Source organism: Panthera tigris, chromosome F3 (genome assembly GCF_018350195.1).
Source record: "Panthera tigris isolate Pti1 chromosome F3, P.tigris_Pti1_mat1.1, whole genome shotgun sequence".
Taxonomy (NCBI): domain Eukaryota; kingdom Metazoa; phylum Chordata; class Mammalia; order Carnivora; family Felidae; genus Panthera; species Panthera tigris.
The window spans coordinates 526,744-545,539 of NC_056678.1; the positions used below are offsets into that span (position 1 = coordinate 526,744).

The 18,796-nt window shown below is 44.3% G+C and overlaps 1 long non-coding RNA gene across 2 annotated transcripts; it reads left to right on the forward strand.

Moving 5' to 3' along the window:
- Positions 1-611: 611 nt before the first annotated feature.
- Positions 612-17,579, forward strand: LOC122235905. 2 transcript variants are annotated; one of them, XR_006214024.1, is made up of 3 exons: positions 612-647; positions 4,949-5,143; positions 17,491-17,579. It is a non-coding gene; the product is annotated as an uncharacterized LOC122235905 (long non-coding RNA). The 2 variants fall into 2 exon arrangements; XR_006214023.1 differs by having other exon boundaries at positions 628-999.
- The last annotated feature ends 1,217 nt before the right edge of the window (positions 17,580-18,796 follow it).

Below are 18,796 nucleotides of genomic sequence, written 5' to 3' on the forward strand. Positions count from 1 at the left end.
AGTGAGGAAAGGGCTTGGTTTCAGTGTGCAGGGCATGATCTCCTATCCAGGTGATCAGAGATCTCTGTCCTCAGGGAATTCTCTGTATCCCCTACCTCTGAACCATAAGTCAGCAGTGCTGTGATTCTGAGTGAGCCACTTAACCTCTGAAATGTCAATGCCCTGAACCATAAAATATAGGTCCCAGCCCCTTCTCTGCCCACCCCACAGTCCTTTCATGAGCATCACCAGAATTAACAGGTTTTCTTCACTATTAGAAGTGTAATATTGAAGTCTCCTAGTTTTATTGTTGAGAGATCAGTTTCTCCTTTTGTCAGTTCCATTGTTATGCCCAGAATTCATGATCCCCAAATACCGCCAGGGAGCCGAGTCCGATGTAAAAGCAAAAGAGCCTTTATTCGAGCTAGCTCGAGCTCAGTCCCCTACCTGCACCGACACAGCGGTGAGATACCAGGGAGAGAGAGCGAGTTTCCAAAGCCCAAAGGTTTTACTGGGGCCTAGGGGCAGTTGGTGAGGTAATAGCTATGGCCTCAGCCGATTGGCTGGGGAAGGGTCCGAGTTCTGTTGGGCAGGTGGGGGAGGGGGTTGCTCAAGGGGAGGAGGTATGGTCAAGGTGAAGGACACAGAACAAGATGGAGTCGGCCGGGGTAGGCCCGCCCTTTCACCATGTACTTTGGCGCTCTCCTGTTGAGTGCAAAGTGTTTACAATGATCTCTTTGGAGGATGCACACTTTGTCACTATACCATGTCCTCCTTTGTCTCTAGAAAAAAACTGTCATAAAGTTTATTTGTCTTCACAAAGCCAGTCTAGCTCTCTTGATTACTATTTGCTTGGTATATATTTTTCCATCCTTTTTACTTTCAGTGCCTTTGTGTCTTAGGTTTAAAGCATGACTCTCCTGTAGATGGCATAGAGAGAGATTGTTGTTTTCTACCCATTCTGTCAATATCGGCCTCTTAATTGGATGTAAAATCCATGTACCCTTAATTACTCATCAGGTAGCATCAAAATCAATTGTTTTTTCATTATTTCTGTATATGTTATATCTTATTGTTCTAATATTCCTCCATTTCTGCTTTCTTTTGTGTTATTTTCTAGTGTACCAAGTAAATTCCCATGTTGTTTCTTTTACTATGTATTCAGGGAATACTTAGTAGTTTCACTGGAGATTACAACTAATGTCTTAATTTCCAACATTCTAATTGGATTCATACCAGTTTAATTTCAATGGCATACGGAGATTTGACCCTTTTAAAATTTTTTTTTCATTTACTTATCTTAGAGGGAGAGAGAGCATGAATGGGGGAGTGGAGGGAGAGAGAGAGAGAGAGAGAGAGAGAGGGTGTCAGTCAGTCTCAAGCAGGTTCTGCACTGATTGTGGACTCTGGGCTTGATCCCCTGATGCTGAGATCATGACTTGAGCTGAAATCAAGAGCCAGACGCTCAACTGTCTGAACACCCAGGTGCCCCTAGAGACTTGACTCTTAGTATATCTAATTGATGTCCTCTCTTTTTGCCATTATTTTCACTCAAATTACCTCTTTATACAGCCTGTGCTCATTAACATATATATTTACGTTTTATTTATTTATAATATATGCAATTTATATATATGTATAATTTTAACTTCATAGTTTTAAATTAGAAGAAAATCTATTGTTTATATACTTAGGCTACATATAGTTTATGTGCTAATACACTTGTGCTTATGCACTTATACATTTGTACTTTTTTATATTTACCTATGTAACTATTCATGTAGAAATAAATGTCTTTGCATTTTATTTTATTTTATTTTATTTTTTTTTTTAAATTTTTTTTTCAACGTTTATTTATTTTTGGGACAGAGAGAGACAGAGCATGAACGGGGGAGGGACAGAGAGAGAGGGAGACACAGAATCGGAAACAGGCTCCAGGCTCCGAGCCATCAGCCCAGAGCCTGACGCGGGGCTCGAACTCACGGACCGTGAGATCGTGACCTGGCTGAAGTCGGACGCTTAACCGACTGCGCCACCCAGGCGCCCCAAATGTCTTTGCATTTTAGATGGAAGGACTCAGGACTTCTTTTTTTTTTTTGTAAGTTTATTATTTATTTTGAGAAAGAGATAATGCATTAGCAGGGGAGGGGCAAAGAGAGAGAAAGAGTCCTAAGCAGGCTCCACACTATCAATGTGGAGCCCGATTCAGGGCTTGAACTCATAAACCATGGTATCATGACCTAAGCCAAAATCAAGAGTCAGATATGAAATGGAATGATCCACCCAGGTGCCCCAGGACTTAGGGTTTCTTGTAGGGCTGGTGATAGCAATGGATTCTCTCATATTTTGTTTACCTGGGAATGTCTTCATGTCTTCTTCCATTGCTGAAGGACATCCTGGCTAGATACAGAATTCTCGTGCACAGGTTTTGTCTTTTAACACTTTCAGTAGATCATCCCACTGCCTTCTGGCCTCCATGGTTTCTGATGAAAATTTGCCATTAAACTTACTGAGGACACTCTATACATAATTAATCACTTTTCTTGTATTGTTTTCACAATCCTTTGTCTGTGGCCTTGAACCATTTTAGTGGGATGTGAGTTTATCCCACTTGGTGTTCATTGAACTTCTTGAATATTTTGATTAATGTTTTCATCAAATTCAGTGCGATTTTTGCTCTTATTACTTTGCATATTCTCCCTGTCCTTTCTCTCTTTTATGTCTTTCTGGGACTCCCTCTCTCAGTTAGTGTGTTAGTATGCTTGATAGTATTACACAGGTCTTTGGGGCTCTGTTCATCCACCCCCCATTTTTATTTTTCTTAACTTGCTGTCAATCAGACTGGATCTCAATTTTCCTACCTTCAAATTTGCTGGTTCTGTCTTCCTCTTGCTCAAATCTGCTGTTCAGCTCTGGTGCACATTTAACTGTATCCCATCCCAAATTATGTATCAGAGCTCTAACCCCCAGTACTTGTGAAAGTTGAAGTAAGGTCTTTCCAGATATCATCAACCCCGGATTGGGGCTGGCCCTAATGCAGAGGCTGTTGTCCTTACCAGAGCAGGGAGGTTTGGACACACAGACAGAGGGGCAAAGGCCATGTCAGGTGCTGGCTGAGGCAGAGATAGAAGAACTGCAGATATAAGCCAAGGAAAGCCATGGGTTTCCAGAAAAATCCCGAAAGCAAGATAGTGGTGAAGAGGGATAATTCCCCACCTCTTTCCCAGCCTACAGCTTGAGTTCAGACTTCTAGCTTTTCACACAGCAGCATATCACAGGAAATTTGTGTTGTTTAAGGCCACGTAGTGTGTATAGTAATTTGCCACAGAAGCCCCAGAAAATCAATTCAAGCCTCTCTGGTGACATTTTATTCTTTTCAACTCCAGAAGTTCTATTTGGTTCTCTTTTATAATTTATATCTTTTTATTGTTACTCTCCACTTGGAGAGGCACAATTCTTGTACTATAATTTAGCTCTTTAACTATGAGCTCTGTGAAGTCCTTGAATGTCTTTAAAATAGCTGATACAGAGAAAGACAGATACCATATGTTTTCACTCTTATGTGGATCCTGAGAAACTTAACAGAACTTCCATGGGGGGGGGAATAAAAAAAAGAAAAAAAAGGAGATTAGAGAGGGAGAGAGCCAAAGCATGAGACTCTTAAAAACTGAGAACAAACTGAGGGTTGATAGGGGGTGGGAGGGAGGGGAGGGTGGGTGATGGGTATTGAGGAGGATACATTTTGGGATGAGCACTGGGTATTGTATGGAAACCAATTTGACAATAAATTTCATATTTAAAAAAGATCTACTCTCTTAGCACCAAAATAAATAAATAAAATAAAATAAAATTAAATAAAATAAAATAAAATAAAATAAAATAAAATAAAATAAAATATAACTGATACAAAGTATTTGTCCAATGTCTGGACTTCTCTCAGGGACAGCTCGGTTGGTTGCTTTTTTATTTTCTTGTGTATCAGCCTGGTAAGACTCTCTGGGAAGACTCACTGAACTCAGCATACAGTCATGCTGATTGCTATGGTTTATTACAGTAGAAGCACGCCCAGCAAAAGAAGCAAATGGAAAAGACACATGAGAGGAGGCCCAAAGAACACCAGGCACAGGGTTTTAAGAATCCTGTTGCAATGGGGGCGCCTGGGTGACTCAGTTGGTTTTGTGCCCAACTTCAGCTCAGGTCATGATCTCACGGTCGGTGAGTTTGAGCCCCGCATCAACTCTGTGTGGACAGTTCAGATCCTGGAGTCTGCTTTGGATTCTGTGTCTCACTCTCTCTCTGCCCCTCCCCAACTTGTGCGCTCTCTCTCTCTCTCTCTCTCTCTCTCTCGGTCTCAAAAATAAATAAACATTAAATAATTTAAAATATCCTGTTGCAATGGAGTCTCATGGATACACCTCATTCCTCCAGCAACGACTCGAGACAATACGTGTGAAACATTGTCTTCCAGGGAAGTTCATTAGTGACTGTGTGCCCAAAGGTTTTTAGTGGAGACCAGTCATTTAGCACATAACTGAAGGCCACAATTCCAGAAAGTAAGAGATTCTTAGCGTAAGCCACAGTGTTCATACAGTTGAGGCAGACCAAGCCACTCTTACCAGAGAATGGTGGGGACCCTCCTGGTTCCAAGTTCCCAGACGTCAGCCAGTGGCCAATCGAGCAAGCAGACCTTTCTAAGGAAAGCAGTCTCAAACCTGTTGTGTAACTCTTTCCTGTATAGAGCCAGACTTAGTAATTTCCTTGTAGGTCTCTTATAATTACTATTATTTGGGGTGCAGGGGTGTATAAATTAAACATTTTAAATAATATGGCAACTCTGGGAATCGGATCTCACCCCTCCCTATGGTTGATTGTGTTAGCTTTTTTTTTTTTAATTTTGTCATTGCTGTTTTCTTGTGAGTGACCTTTCTGAACTCATTCTCTGAAGAAGTCTGTATTCTTTGTCATGTAGGATCGTGGTAGTACCTGCTTGGCTACTTGGTGGTGCAGCCATTGACTGGATCGAGATTGCATTAGCAGCCCAGAACTGAGAAGTCACTCAGTCCTTGCTGAGGGGCTGTGTGGGCATGTGGAACCGTGTTTTCAACACTCAGCTGGCAGCAGAGAACTCTGCCATAACCTTCACTTGCTGAAGAACAACATCAAGGTCAGCCAGCGGTGACAACATGGGGGCTTGTGGAATCTTTCCTGAGCATGTGCACAGCCCTACATTTGCACGTGGTCTAGATTCCTAGGACTAAGAGCTTTTCAAAACTCCTACAGAAATTTCATTTCTAAGCTCCTTTTTTAAGGCTTTTTGTTGGCCTGTTATTTGCTCCAAGTATTATCCATTACATTAAGCAAGTGCAAGTTAAGCAATTGCCTGTATTTTTGTTTTGTTGTGTTTTGACAATGATTCCAGGGGAAAAAAGGGCTTTTTGTCCTGGGCAAGCTCCGAGTCCAATTAAATGCAGACAGTTGAATAAGTAGGGTCTGATAGAGACCTACCAGATAGGTCCAGTAGTGATTATTTCCTAGGAAAGAGGTTTTGAGGAGGCTTAAGCCCCTCTTTGCTCTGTCTGGTGGCTGGCTGCACAGTGCTGACTCTCACTGTGAATGTGGGCTCTTCATTTTCTGGATCGTGTGGAACCACAGAGCAGGGCATGGGGCAAGGCAGGTGAGAACAGCACGAAACTCATGGTTCTGACTGAGATTTAGCTGCTGTTTTCCTGGAACGAGCATCCCCTCCATTGCTGCAAATCCTCGTTCATTTCCAGAGTTCTGCAAATGTTGATGGTGGCAATTTGGGACAGATTCCTCATTGCTTTTTTGGAGGGCAGAATTTTGTGGATCTGTCGTCTCCCATCTCTCCGCTGAACTCATTCACCAAATCATATTCTTTTGAGTATCCTCAGGCCACATGCGTGACAGATTGTCCTCGGGTTTTTGTAATATACACAGTTCAATATAAACTGCATCTCAGATGAAAACTCACCTTGAAGCTGTGTGCATACTGTTAGGTCAAATACGTGCATTAATTGCACTTAAAAACAGAGGCTAGTCTCACTTTAAAAGGAACTTTTTTTAAAATATGAAATTTATTGTCAAATTGGATTCCATACAACACCCAGTGCTCATACTAAAAGGTGCCCTCCCCAATACCCATCACCCACCCTACCCTCCCTCCCACCCCCCACCACCCCTCAGTTTGTTCTCAGTTTTTAAGAGTCTCTTATGCTTTGGCTCTCTCCCACTCTAACCTCTTTTTGTTTTTCTTTCCCCTCCCCCATGGGTTTCTGTTAAGTTTCTCAGGATCCACATAAGAGTGAAAACATATGGTATCTGTCTTTCTCTGTATGGCTTATTTCACTTAGCATCACACTCTCCAGTTCCATCCACGTTGCTACAAAGGGCCATATTTCGTTCTTTCTCATTGCCCTGTAGTACTCCATTGTGTATATAAACCACAATTTCTTTATCCATTCATCAGTTGATGGACATTTAGGCTCTTTCCATAATTTGGCTATTGTTGAGAGTGCTGCTATAAACATTGGGGTACAAATGCCCCTATGCATCAGTACTCCTGTATCCCCTGGGTAAATTCCTAGCAGTGCTATTGCTGGGTCATAGGGTAGGTCTATTTTTAATTTTTTGAGGGACCTCCACACTGCTTTCCAGAGTGGCTGCACCAATTTGCATTCCCACCAACAGTGCAAGAGGGTTCCCGTTTCTCCACATCCTCTCCAGCATCTATAGTCTCCTGATTTGTTCATTTTGGCATCTCAGAAGTGAAGTGATACCTGAGTGTGGTTTTGGTTTGTATTTCCCTGATGAGGAGCGATGTTGAGCATCTTTTCATGTGCCTGTTGGCCATCTGGATGTCTTCTTTAGAGAAGTGTCTATTCATGTTTTCTGCCCATTTCTTCACTGGGTTATTTGATTTTTGGGTGTGGAGTTTGGTGAGCTCTTTATAGATTTTGGATACTAGCCCTTTGTCTGATATATCATTTGGAAAAATCATTTCCCATTCTGTTGGTTGCCTTTTAGTTTTGTTGATTGTTTCCATGCAGTGTAGAAGCTTTTCATCTTGAGGAGGCCCCAATAGTTCATTTGTGCTTTTAATTCCCTTGTCTTTGGAGATGTGTCAAGGAAGAAATTGCTGCAGCTGAGAGTTCAGAGCGGTTTTTTCCTGCTTTCTCCTCTAGGGTTTTGATGGTTTCCTGTCTCACATTCAGGTCCTTTATCCATTTTGAGTTTATTTTTGTGAATGGTGTAAGAAAGTGGTCTAGTTTCATTCTTCTGCATGTTGCTGTCCAGTTCTCCCAGCACCATTTGTTAAAGAGACTGTCTTTTTTCCACTGGATGTTCTTTCCTGCTTTGTCAAAGATTAGTTGGCCATACTTTTGTGGGTCCAATTCTGGAGTCTCTATTCTATTCCATTGGTCTATGTGTCTGCTTTCGTGCCAATACCATGCTGTCTTGATGATTACAGCTTTGTAGTAGAGGCTAAAGTCTGGGATTGTGATGCCTCCTGCTTTGGTCTTCTTCTTCAAAATTACTTTGGCTATTCGGGGCCTTTTGTGGTTCCAGATGAATTTTAGGATTGCTTGTTCTAGCTTCGAGAAGAATGCTGGTGCAATTTTGATTGGGATTGCATTGAATGTGTAGATAGTTTTGGGAAGTATTGACATTTTAACAATATTTATTCTTCCAACCCATGAGCACGGAACGTTTTTCCATTTCTTTATATCGTCTTCAATTTCCTTCATAAGCTTTGTATAGTTTTCAGCATACAGATCTTATACATCTTTGGTTAGACTTATTCCTAGGTATTTTATGCTTCTTGGTGCAATTGTGAATGGGATCAGTTTCTTTATTTGTGTTTCTGCTCCTTCATTATTAGTGTATAAGAATGCAACTGATTTCTGTACATTGCTTTTGTATCCTGCAACTTTGCTGAATTCATGTATCAGTTCTAGCAGACTTTTGGTGGAGTCTGTTGGGTTTTCCATGTAGAATATCATGTCATATGCAAAAAATGAAAGCTTGACTTCATCTTTGCCAATTTTGATGCCTTTGATTTCCTTTTGTTTTCTGATTGCTGATGCTAGCACTTCCAACACTATGTGAAACAACAGCGGTGAGAGTGGACATCCCTGTCGTGTTCCTGATCTCAGGGGGAAAGCTCTCAGTTTTTCCCCATTGAAGATGATGTTAGCTGTGGGCTTTTCATAAATGGCTTTTATGATGTTTAAGTATGTTCCTTCTATCCCGACTTTCTCCAGGGTTTTTATTAAGAAGTGTTGCTGAATTTTGTCAAATGCTTTTTCTGCATCGATTGACAGGACCATATGGTTCGTATCTTTTCTTTTATTAATGTGATGTATCACGTTGATTGATTTGCGAATGTTGAACCAGCCCTGCATCCCAGGAATGAATCCCACTTGATCGTGGTGAATAATTCTTTTTATATGCTGTTGAATTCGATTTGGTAGTATCTTATTGAGAATTTTTGCATCCATATTCATCAGGGATATTGGCCTGTAGTTCTCTTTTTTTACCGGTCTCTGTCTGCTTTCGGAATCCAAGTAATGCTGGCTCCATAGAATGAGTCTGGAAGTTTTCCTTCCCTTTCTATTTTTTGGAATAGCCTGAGAAGGATAGGTATTATCTCTGCTTTAAATGTCTGGTAGAATTCCCCAGGGAAGCCATCTGGTCCTGGACTCTTATTTGTTGGGAGATTTTTGGTAACTGATCCAATTTCTTCGCTGGTTATGGGTCTGTTCAAGCTTTCTATTTCCTCCTGTTTGAGTTTTGGAAGTATGTGGGTGTTTAGGAATTTGTCCATTTCTTCCAGGTTGTCCAATTTGTTGGCATATAATTGTTCATAGTATTCCCTGATAATTGCTTGTATTTCTGAGGGATTGGTTGTAATAATTCCATTTTCATTCATGATTTTATCTATTTGGGTCATCTCCCTTTTCTTTTTGAGAAGCCTGGCTAGAGGTTTATCAATTTTGTTTATTTTTTCAAAAAACGAACTCTTGGTTTCATTGATTTGCTCTACAGTTTTTTTAGATTCTATATTGTTTATTTCTGCTCTGATCTTTATTATTTCTCTTCTTCTGCTGGGTTTGGGGTGTCCTTGATGCTCTGCTTCTATTTCCTTTAGGTGTGCTGTTAGATTTTGTATTGGGGATTTTTCTTGTTTCTTGAGATAGGCCTGGATTGCAATGTACTTTCCTCTCAGGACTGCCTTCCCTGCATCCCAAAGCATTTGGATTGTTGTATTTTCATTTTTGTTTGTTTCTATATATTTTTAAATTTCTTCTCTAATTGCCTGGTTGACCCATTCATTCTTTAGTAGGGTGTTCTTTAACCTCCATGCTTTTGGAGGTTTTCCAGACTTTTTCCTGTGGTTGATTTCAAGCTTCATAGCATTGTGGTCTGAAAGTTTGCATGGTATGATCTCAATTCTTGTATACTTATGAAGGTCTGTTTTGTGACCCAGTGTGTGATCTATATTGGAGAATGTTCCATGTGCACTCAAGAAGAAAGTATATTCTGTTGCTTTGGGATGCAGAGTTCTAAATATATCTGTCAAGTCCATCGGATCCAATGTATCATTCCGGGCCCTTGTTTCTTTATTGACCATGTGTCTAGATGATCTATCCATTGTTGTAAGTGGGGTATTAAAGTCCCCTGCAATTACCACATTCTTGTCAATAAGGTTGCTTATGTTTGTGAGTAATTGTTTTATATATTTGGGGGCTCCCATATTCGGCGCATAGACATTTATAATTGTTAGTTCTTCTTGCTGGATAGACCCTGTAATTATTGTATAATGCCCTTCTTTATCTCTTGTTACAGCCTTTAATTTAAAGTCTAGTTTGTCTCATATAAGTATGGCTACTCCAGCTTTCTTTTGACTTCCAGTGGCATGATAAATAGTTCTCCATCCCCTCACTTTCAATCTGAAAGTGTCCTCAGGTCTAAAATGAGTCTCTTGTAGACACCAAATAGATGTGTCTTGTTTTTTTTCGCCATGCTGATACCCTATGTCTTTTGGTTGGCGCATTTAGTCCATTTACATTCAGTGTTATTATAGAAAGATACGGGTTTAGAGTCATTGTGATGTCTGTAGGTTTCATGCTTGTAGCGATGTCTCTGGTACTTTGTCTCACAGGATCCCCCTTAGGACCTCTTGTAGGGCTGGTTTAGTGGTGATGAATTCCTTCAGTTTTTGTTTGTTTGGGAAGACCTTTATTTCTCCTTCTATTCTAAATGACAGATTTGCTGGATAGAGGATTCTCGGCTGCATATTTTTTTTTCTGTTCATCACATTGAAGATTTCCTGCCATTCCTTTCTGGCCTGCCAAGTTTCAGTAGAGAGATCCGTCACTAGTCTTATCGGTCTCCCTTTATATGTTAGAGTACGTTTATCCCTAGCTGCTTTCAGAATTTTCTCTTTATCCTTGTATTTTGCCAGTTTCACTATGATATGTAGTGCAGAAGATCGATTCGTTATGTCTGAAGGGAGTTCTCTGTGCCTCTTGGATTTCAATGCCTTTTTCCTTCCCCAGATCAGGGAAGTTCTCAGCTATGATTTCTTCTAGTACTTGTTTCCCTTTCGTGCATCACTTAGTTCTCTAATTTTCCCCTCATACTCCTGAATTTTTTCATCTCTCTTTTTCTCAGCTTCTTCTTTTTCCATAGTTTTATCTTCTAGTTCACCTATTCTCTCCTCTGCCTCTTCAATCCGAGCTGTGGTTGTCTCCACTTTATTTTGCAGCTCATTAATAGCATTTTTTAGCTCCTCCTGGCTGTTCCTTAGTCCCTTGATCTCTGTAGCAAGAGATTCTCTGCTGTCCTTCATACTGTTTTCAAGCCCAGCGATTAATTTTATGAGTATTATTCTAAATTCACTTTCTGTTATATTGTTTAAGTCATTTTTGATCCGTTTGTTAGCTGTTGTTATTTCCTGGATGTTTTTCTGAGGGGAATTCTTCCGTTTCGTCATTTTGGATAGTCCCTGGAGTGGTGCGGAACTGCAGGGCACTTCCCCTGTGCTGTCTTGCATAACTTGCGTTGGTGGGCGGGCCGCAGTCAGACCTGATGTCTGCCCCCAGCCCACCGCTGGGGCCACAGTCAGACTGGTGTGTGCCTTCTCTTCCCCTCTCCTAGGGGCGGGATTCACCGTGGGGTGGCGTGGCCCATCTGGGCTACTTGCACACTGCCAGGCTTGTGGTGCTGGGGATCTGGCGTATTAGCTGGGGTGGATCGGCAAGGTGCACAGGGGCGGGAGGGGCAGGCTCAGCTCGCTTTTCCTTTGGAGATCCGCTTCGTGAGGGGCCCTGCGGCACCGGGAAGGAGTCAGACCTTCGGAGGGATGGATCCGCAGAAGCACAGCATTGGGTGTTTGCGCGGTGCAAGCAAGCTCCCTGACAGGAACTGGTTCCCTTTGGCATTTTGGCTGGGGGATGGGTGAGGGAGATGGCACTGGCGAGCGCCTTTGTTCCCCGCCAAGCTGCGCTCTGTTGTCCGGGGCTCAACAACTCTCCCTCCCGTTGTCCTCCAGCACTCCCCACCCCCGTTCTCCGAGCAGATCTGTTAACTTATAACCTTCCAGATGTTAAATCCTGCTTGCTGTCAGAACACACTCCGTCCGGCCCCTCCGTTTTTGCAAGCCAGACTCGGGGGCTCTGCTTTGCCGGCGGGCTGCCCCTCCGCCCCGGCTTAAAAGGAACTTTCTTAAGGGCACCTGGGTGGCTCAGTTGGTTAAGCATCCCACTTCAGTTCAGGTCATGATCTCACGGTTCATGAGTTTGAGCCCTGTGTCAGGCCCTTTGTTCTCGGTGCAGAGCCCGCTTCAGATGGTCTGTCTCCCTCTCTTTCTTGCCCCTTCCCAACTCATGCTCACCCTCTCTCTCAAAAATTAAATAAGTGTTAAAAATAAATAAATGAATAAAAGGAATTTTCTTAAAACAGTATACTGAATAATGTAACCCAGCACCTGTGGCTAATATTGACGGTATCCTCCAGTTGAATTTAGGTTATGAGATGTGGTTTCGTTGTGTTATTTTTAAGTTGGAAAAAGTAAACAATTGTTCAAAGCTTATATATATTATTTTGTAGTGGTCAAATTTGGATATTTATGATTTCTTTCACTTATAAATTTCACTCATCCTCACAGTCACAGAGATGGATATTTTGGAATAAAATAAAATAATTATTTTTGGCCAGGAATGTTTTATCAAAAGCTATCTTGATGAGACTTGTGATTTATGGAAAAGAAATGTGAACATATCCAGGGATTCCAAGATACAATGTAAAACTTCCAGTCATTGGAGATCCACATTGCGTCTTTAAAAAAAATTTTTTTATGTTTTTATTTTTAACAGTGCACATGTGCGTGCACGAGAGAGAGCATGAGTGGGGGGGGGGCAGAGACAGAGAGAGAGAGAGAGACAGAATCCGAAGCAGGCCTCAGGCTCTGAGCTGTCAGCAAAGAGCCCGACTCGAGGCTCGAACTCACAGACCATGAGCTCATGACCTGAGCCAAAGTCGGATTCTCAACTGACTGAGCCACCCAGGTGCCCCTCCATGTTGCATCTTTAAAATACACGCAGAATTGCTCCAAACTGCTCAAAGGCCGTCTACAGCAGCCAAGAGGATGCAGCTGATTTTTGTATCCTGTTTTCCTAGAGACCACTCCAAACCTGAATCACACAGATGTGTGTATGGCACAGAGGTTGGGGAGGACTCAGATTCTCACTGTATCTCCTATCACGGAAGTCTGAGCCTCAGGACACTGTTATTGTGGCTTCAAGTTGACTCTGTGCCCTGAGCTGTGTCTCAGCACACCCTGCAGTTTGCTGGGTTGGTTAGTTGTCTTGTTGATTGAGGTAAAGCTCCTGTCTCATAGGCCTCCCATCACTTCCTTCTCAAATTTTCCTTGTCACCTCCTGATTCCATCCATATGCTTTTTCCTCTTCAGGAGACATTGCTTCCACCACTGCTCACCCCAGCCATGACCCATGCTGCACCCCAGTTACCCTGAATACGTTCCTTAGCTGGGGGCTTAGTCAGCCCCTCCAAGAGAGCCACCCAAGTGCTCCCTGACTAGAGCTGTGCTCAGGTGATCTGTTTCGGGGATCTCCTCCTAGGTGACTTCTTATTGTGTGTTTATTTCGTATGTATCTTCCAGAGAATACTTAGGATCGATGGAGGCAGAGACTGCAAAGTTCTTACTCACACAGGCATGCTGCACACACCCCCTTGCACCTGGTGAACAGGACAGAGATTCCCCAGAGACAGGACAACGGGTGCACATCGGGGAGGGTGCAGGATCTGTATCTGCACAGTCTGCTCCATGCCCAGCTCTGTCCTTCACACTGCATGACCCAGGGCAGGCTCAACAAACCCCTCTAGGCGTCCCTTTCCTCATGTCTAAAATAGGAGTGACAGTCCTTCCAGTACCATCCTCAAGGGGCGCTTGTGAAGACAGAAGTATTATTTGCCTAAGGTCCTCGCAAGGTGCTTGTCCTGTTACCACTAAATGTGTGGAGGCCTGGCCCCGCATTACTGGGTCACGACCTCACCCAGCAGGCCTGAGCCTCCATGCAGCTCTGAGGTCCAGGCTAGGACCACTGTCACCACAGCTGTCACCCCCCCACCATTGCCACAGCCAATCCCAAACTCTGTCTTGTGTCTGGTGTAAGAAAGTGGTCCAGGTTCATTCTTCTGCATGTCGCTGTCCAGTTTTCCCAGCACCACTTGCTGAAGAGACTGTCTTTATTCCACTGGGTATTCTTTCCTGCTTTGTCACAGATTAGTTGGCCATACGTTTGTGGGTCCATTTCTGGGCTCTCTGTTGTGTTCCACTGATCTGAGTGTTTTCGTGCCAGTACCAGTCAGCCTCTATCATGGACATTCTTTTCTCAGTTCTACGTTGTGTGCCTGCCTTTTGTTTTCCTTAAAGCACAGATGTCTAGGGGCTGGATGTCTCTACTGGGGACATGGGATACACAGTAGTGCGGTGGTGTCCCTGCCCTCCTGGCATGTTCATTGTACAGTCTCTCAGGTTCTTCCAAAGAGCACACACCCCCCCACCCCATGCTCGCCCACATGTCCCAAGCACTTAACTGGCAATTGTCCGTTTAATCCAAACTTGTAACGTGAGTTTAGTCACCTCTGCACGCAGCCTGTCTGAAGAGAGGTTAGTCAATTTCTTGTCCAAAACCAGGCAGAAAAGCCTGTTTAGCCCCATAGTCACTGAAGACATGGGATAAGTCACCAAGACAACTTCCTAAGGAACAGAACTCACACTTGAATCCTTAGTGGTCACTTCCTACGTCATTCCTTCAATGAACATATATCACTCTAAACAGACTCAAAGTTTTCCATCGAATGCAAGATGGTTCACAACTAATCGAAGTGGGCAAGCCTAACCATAATCCCAGAAGGAGGTGGGCACCGAGAACTTCTGGGCATCACAGCTTTGGGGGCAGCACCAGGGAGCGGTTTATACCAGCCTGCACAGCACAGTCTAAAGATGCTGCCCTACCCAGTGCAAGATAGGGACCTCTCTGGCCAGGATACCCCACCACTGAGATTCCTGGGACAGTGCAGTTTGTGCCCAGGGCCCTGCAATAAAGGCAGAGAGACACGGGGATGGTGAGGCTGAAGTCATTGTCCTGTTGTGCCCTCAGATAAGAAGGAAATGACTGAGCCTCCCCTGATTCATGGACAGCAGATCACCCGGACAGAGAGGGAGGAGGAGGGGAGGTGAGCTCGTAGGCTTTGATGGACACGCCCCTGGAGCTCTGCTTCCTGAGGAACCCACTTACCCTATTCAATGGGACATGCAGATCCTTCTCCTACCCTTGGAGGGAGCTCCATCTGAGCTCTGAGCCAGGACTGTGCCCCAGGGGTTCTAGCAGGGCAGGCCCACTGCACCCCCTGCTGCCTGAGGGCCAGAGGCACCTATACAAAGGGGACCCTGGAGAGACAGAACTGCACCCCATGCTCTGTCCGCTGCCCCCTCTTCCCAGTCAGGGGTCTCCTTGCTGCCCACGAGCTTCCTCTTCAGGCTGCAGCCTCTTTTCCGTGGCGAAGCCCTGACCTCAGCGAAATGGCCTCCATGGTGGAGATCCCTGTAGAGGGGGGCCAGAGGGAAGCCGTGCTCAGACAACACTCGTTCCAGATTGAGGACATCAGAAGGACAAAGGACAGTGATGGACTGGCCAAGACCAACCAGCTTCCCACTATGGCAGTCATGAGGGGTGGACAGTCTTCACCTCACCCTGCAGTTCGTCCCATGCTGTCATCCCTGACTAGGGGGAGAGGACAATGCAGGGATGTGTCCTCAGGGACAGAGAGACAGCTCTCAGCATATTTCATGGGTGTTCCACTCTGGCAGACTTGAGCCCTCCTTGGAACAAGCCGGTTACCCTCAGCCTAAGATCGGACCCAGGGATCAACTGGGTCTACTCTTTGGGGGTGTACATGTAGAAGCAGGAGACTGGGAGTGAGCAAGAGTTTTGAGGGGAGAGCTTTTTCCCTAGGCAAGCTGGTCCTAGGAACTAACATGCTTCCAGTGCAGGACAGAGTGATCTTCTGACCAAGAGCCCCAGACAGTGAGGACGGCTGAGTCAGCAGGCCACGCTCAGGACTTTAGAAATGGAGGTGCGGCAACACACCCAGTTCCAGGAGACCATAAGAGAGAGGATGGCCACGCGTGACCACCCTCCACCACCCCACCCCACGGACACATCCCTGGAACTCAGCAGCCAATTACCCACTAGGCACAGTGACAAGGAAGGCTCTGGGCAGTGAATAGGTGCAGGCAGCCCGTGGGTTTTAATCTCCCTTCCCTGTGAGCCCCGAGCACAATGCAGGCCCCAAGCCACTGCCTCGTGCTGGGCAGTAATACTCAACCTCATCTCCGGGCTCAAGCCGCAGAGAGAGAGAGAGATGCTGGGGTGCCTAACCTGGAGCCTAAGAATCTCTCTGAGATCCCTTAAAATCTGTTATAATTCTTTGGGTCAGGAGTTTGGGAACATGGCCCAGGTGTTTCTACAACCAAGCTGCTCCCTGGTTGCCAACACTGTTGCTGTTTCCAGTGTAGGTGATGGTAGCCATCTGTCCTGGGCTCTTGGATACGGAGGGTGGCTGAGTCAGCCCTGCCTGGGCCACACACACCCTGGCATGGGAAGGAACAGGTAGAACACAAAGCCAGGTGAGTGAAGGGGTGGAACAGAGCTGAGAGGTCCCCCACCAATCTTCCACCCAGGGCAGGTCGGCTGTCACCTGTGCAGACTGAGGAGGACAAGGGCGAAAGGAACACAGGACATGGTGCAGATACTCAAGGGTTCTGCCCCCCTGAGACTCCAGTGGCCGCCCCCCCCCCCCCGCCGGCCAAGTGTCTCTTACTCTCCCTGGGTACCTATGGAGGGAGGGGTTTCTACATTCAAATAGTACTTGCTCCCAGACACTCCTGGGCAATGTTATCTGTGTCAGAATAATGCCCACCCCCCAAGATACTCATGTTCTAATCCTTGGAATCTGCCCAATGTTGCCTTGTATGGGGAAAGGTAATTAAAGTTGTAAACCGGGGTGTGCGAGCAACCTGGCTGCAATACCTCCTCTTTCCACCATACTCAAGGTGTTCTCCCCCAGTGTAGCCCTGGGATTGCTACCAAGTCTAGAGGGAGCTCCCTCCCCACCAGGCATGGGAGGTGGCAGCTCTGGTCTAGAGAAAGTCTGGCAACCTTGAAAATTCTGTTTTTTAGCTTCTAAGGCTGTTTTGCAAAGTAGAAACTGGCTCTCTGGAACTCTCCTTGGTCTGTGGTCCGGACAGGTTTTCTCATATCCAAATACACATCCCACAGCCTCTCTCTCTATCTTCCTTTGGTTTCTCCACCAAAGGACTTCCCCTACTCCAGCCTGTGCTGCCCATTTTATGTCTCCCAATTCGCATACACACCCTTCTGTCCCGCCAAGCTGTCTGTTTGCACCTGTGGAGATTATTCTGTCCCTCTGCAGCCTGTATTCCTGGTATTCCAAGTGTTGTGACCTCAATACTGCTGTGTTTGAGGGACAAGGGAAATTCTGATCCCCCTCCTCTGCCATCTTAAGTCCTCCTGCCTCCTTTTACTTTCCTTTTCACAATTTCAGAGTTGGGTGCCAATCGACTAAGTCACCCAGGACCCGCAAGAATACTTGTTTTCAATGTGAAGATGTTCGAAGGCCAATAAAATGGCCATAATGTCCAGAAAAGAATGGGAAAGTTAGAATGGGTTTTTGTATTTCTAATTTGAGGCTGTGATAAGTTCCAGTAGTCTCTTAGTGGAGACATCATATAGGTATACAGTTGACCCTTGAACAAGATGGGTTTGGACTGTGGGAGTCCACTGACGCACAGATTTTTTCCAATAAATACAGTACCATCCTGTAAATATATTTTCTCTTCCTTATGATATTCTTTTTCTTCTTGTTTTTGTTTATTTTCAGAGAATGAGAGGACAGAGCACGTGAGGAGGGGAAGCGGGGGCAGAGAGAGAATCTTCATCAGGCTCCACACTGCCAGCGTTGAACCCAGGAGGTATAGATCAGGACCTGAGCCAAAGTCAAGAGCCTGACCCTGAACCGACAGTGCCACCCAGCACCCCTTCCTTACGATTATCTTAGTAACATTTCTTTAGTTTATAGTGTAAGAATACAGTATGTAATACATATAACAGAGAAAAAATGCATTACTCGACTGTTTATATTGTTGGTAAGGTCAGCATCCGTTATCCTAACCCTGACCTTCCATGCTCAGTTTACAGAGTTAATGGCCAAATGAGGCTGAAAGGTAGGTTAGATCTAGAGAGCATATACAAGGGCTTCTGCTTTAATATTTTGGTTTTTAATATATATATATTTTATGTTTAAGTGTAATTGCTTTTGAAGTAGGAAATTCAGTAGGAGATTTTATTTTTATTTTGTTTTTGAGGATTCAAAAGATACTTGTGGATTTTCGAGTGCATGGCCATCAGAGCCCGTACCTCTTGCTTTGCTCAAAGGTCAACAGTATAGTGATTTGGCACTTTTGAGATCTTCTCGGTGAGATTAGTGTAAATGTTTTGACCTTAATTAATTGGTCCTTGTATGCTGAGTATGTACGAAGCAGTTAGATACTGAGTGTACAAGTGGAGGGGTTAGGTTGTAGTGGTCGAAGCAGAAAAGTAAGTCAACAGCAATCCATTATAAGTCAGTATAAAGGCTTCATCAATAGAAAACGGACACTGTTAGTTGAGAGAATATTGGGGGCGTTTGTAGTGAGGGTGAGGATGAGAGTGGGAGTGGGAATTCTGGTAGTCAGAAAAGATCTGAGAGTGGCAAAAGGTGCCAAGTGAAAGATGAGAAGGACCGGTCGTGTAGACCGTGGCGAGGGACATTCCGGACAGAGAGGACCACAGATCATCGTTTTACTCCAATGTCTTAGAGTGACCAAGATGTAGGAAGACCCACTCCATCATCATAATCATTATGATTGTTGTGTGTAGAAAAGAAAATGTGCATACTGGAATAAGTGTTTGGCACATTTTAGGTGACTAAGACATAAATGTTCTTATACTTGCCGTTTGAATGCTTACTACACATTTTGAAGAGTTCCATACGTATATCTACAATTTTTTTGCTATTAGTTAATCGTAATTTTAAGAAAAGTTTTTCTTACTACTTTGCCATTCGATCCAACCTTTCTTTCATCAAGAAAAAGGTCAAGCCTTTGCTTACCTAAAGGAAGCAGCAGCTACAACAGTATTTTGTTTAT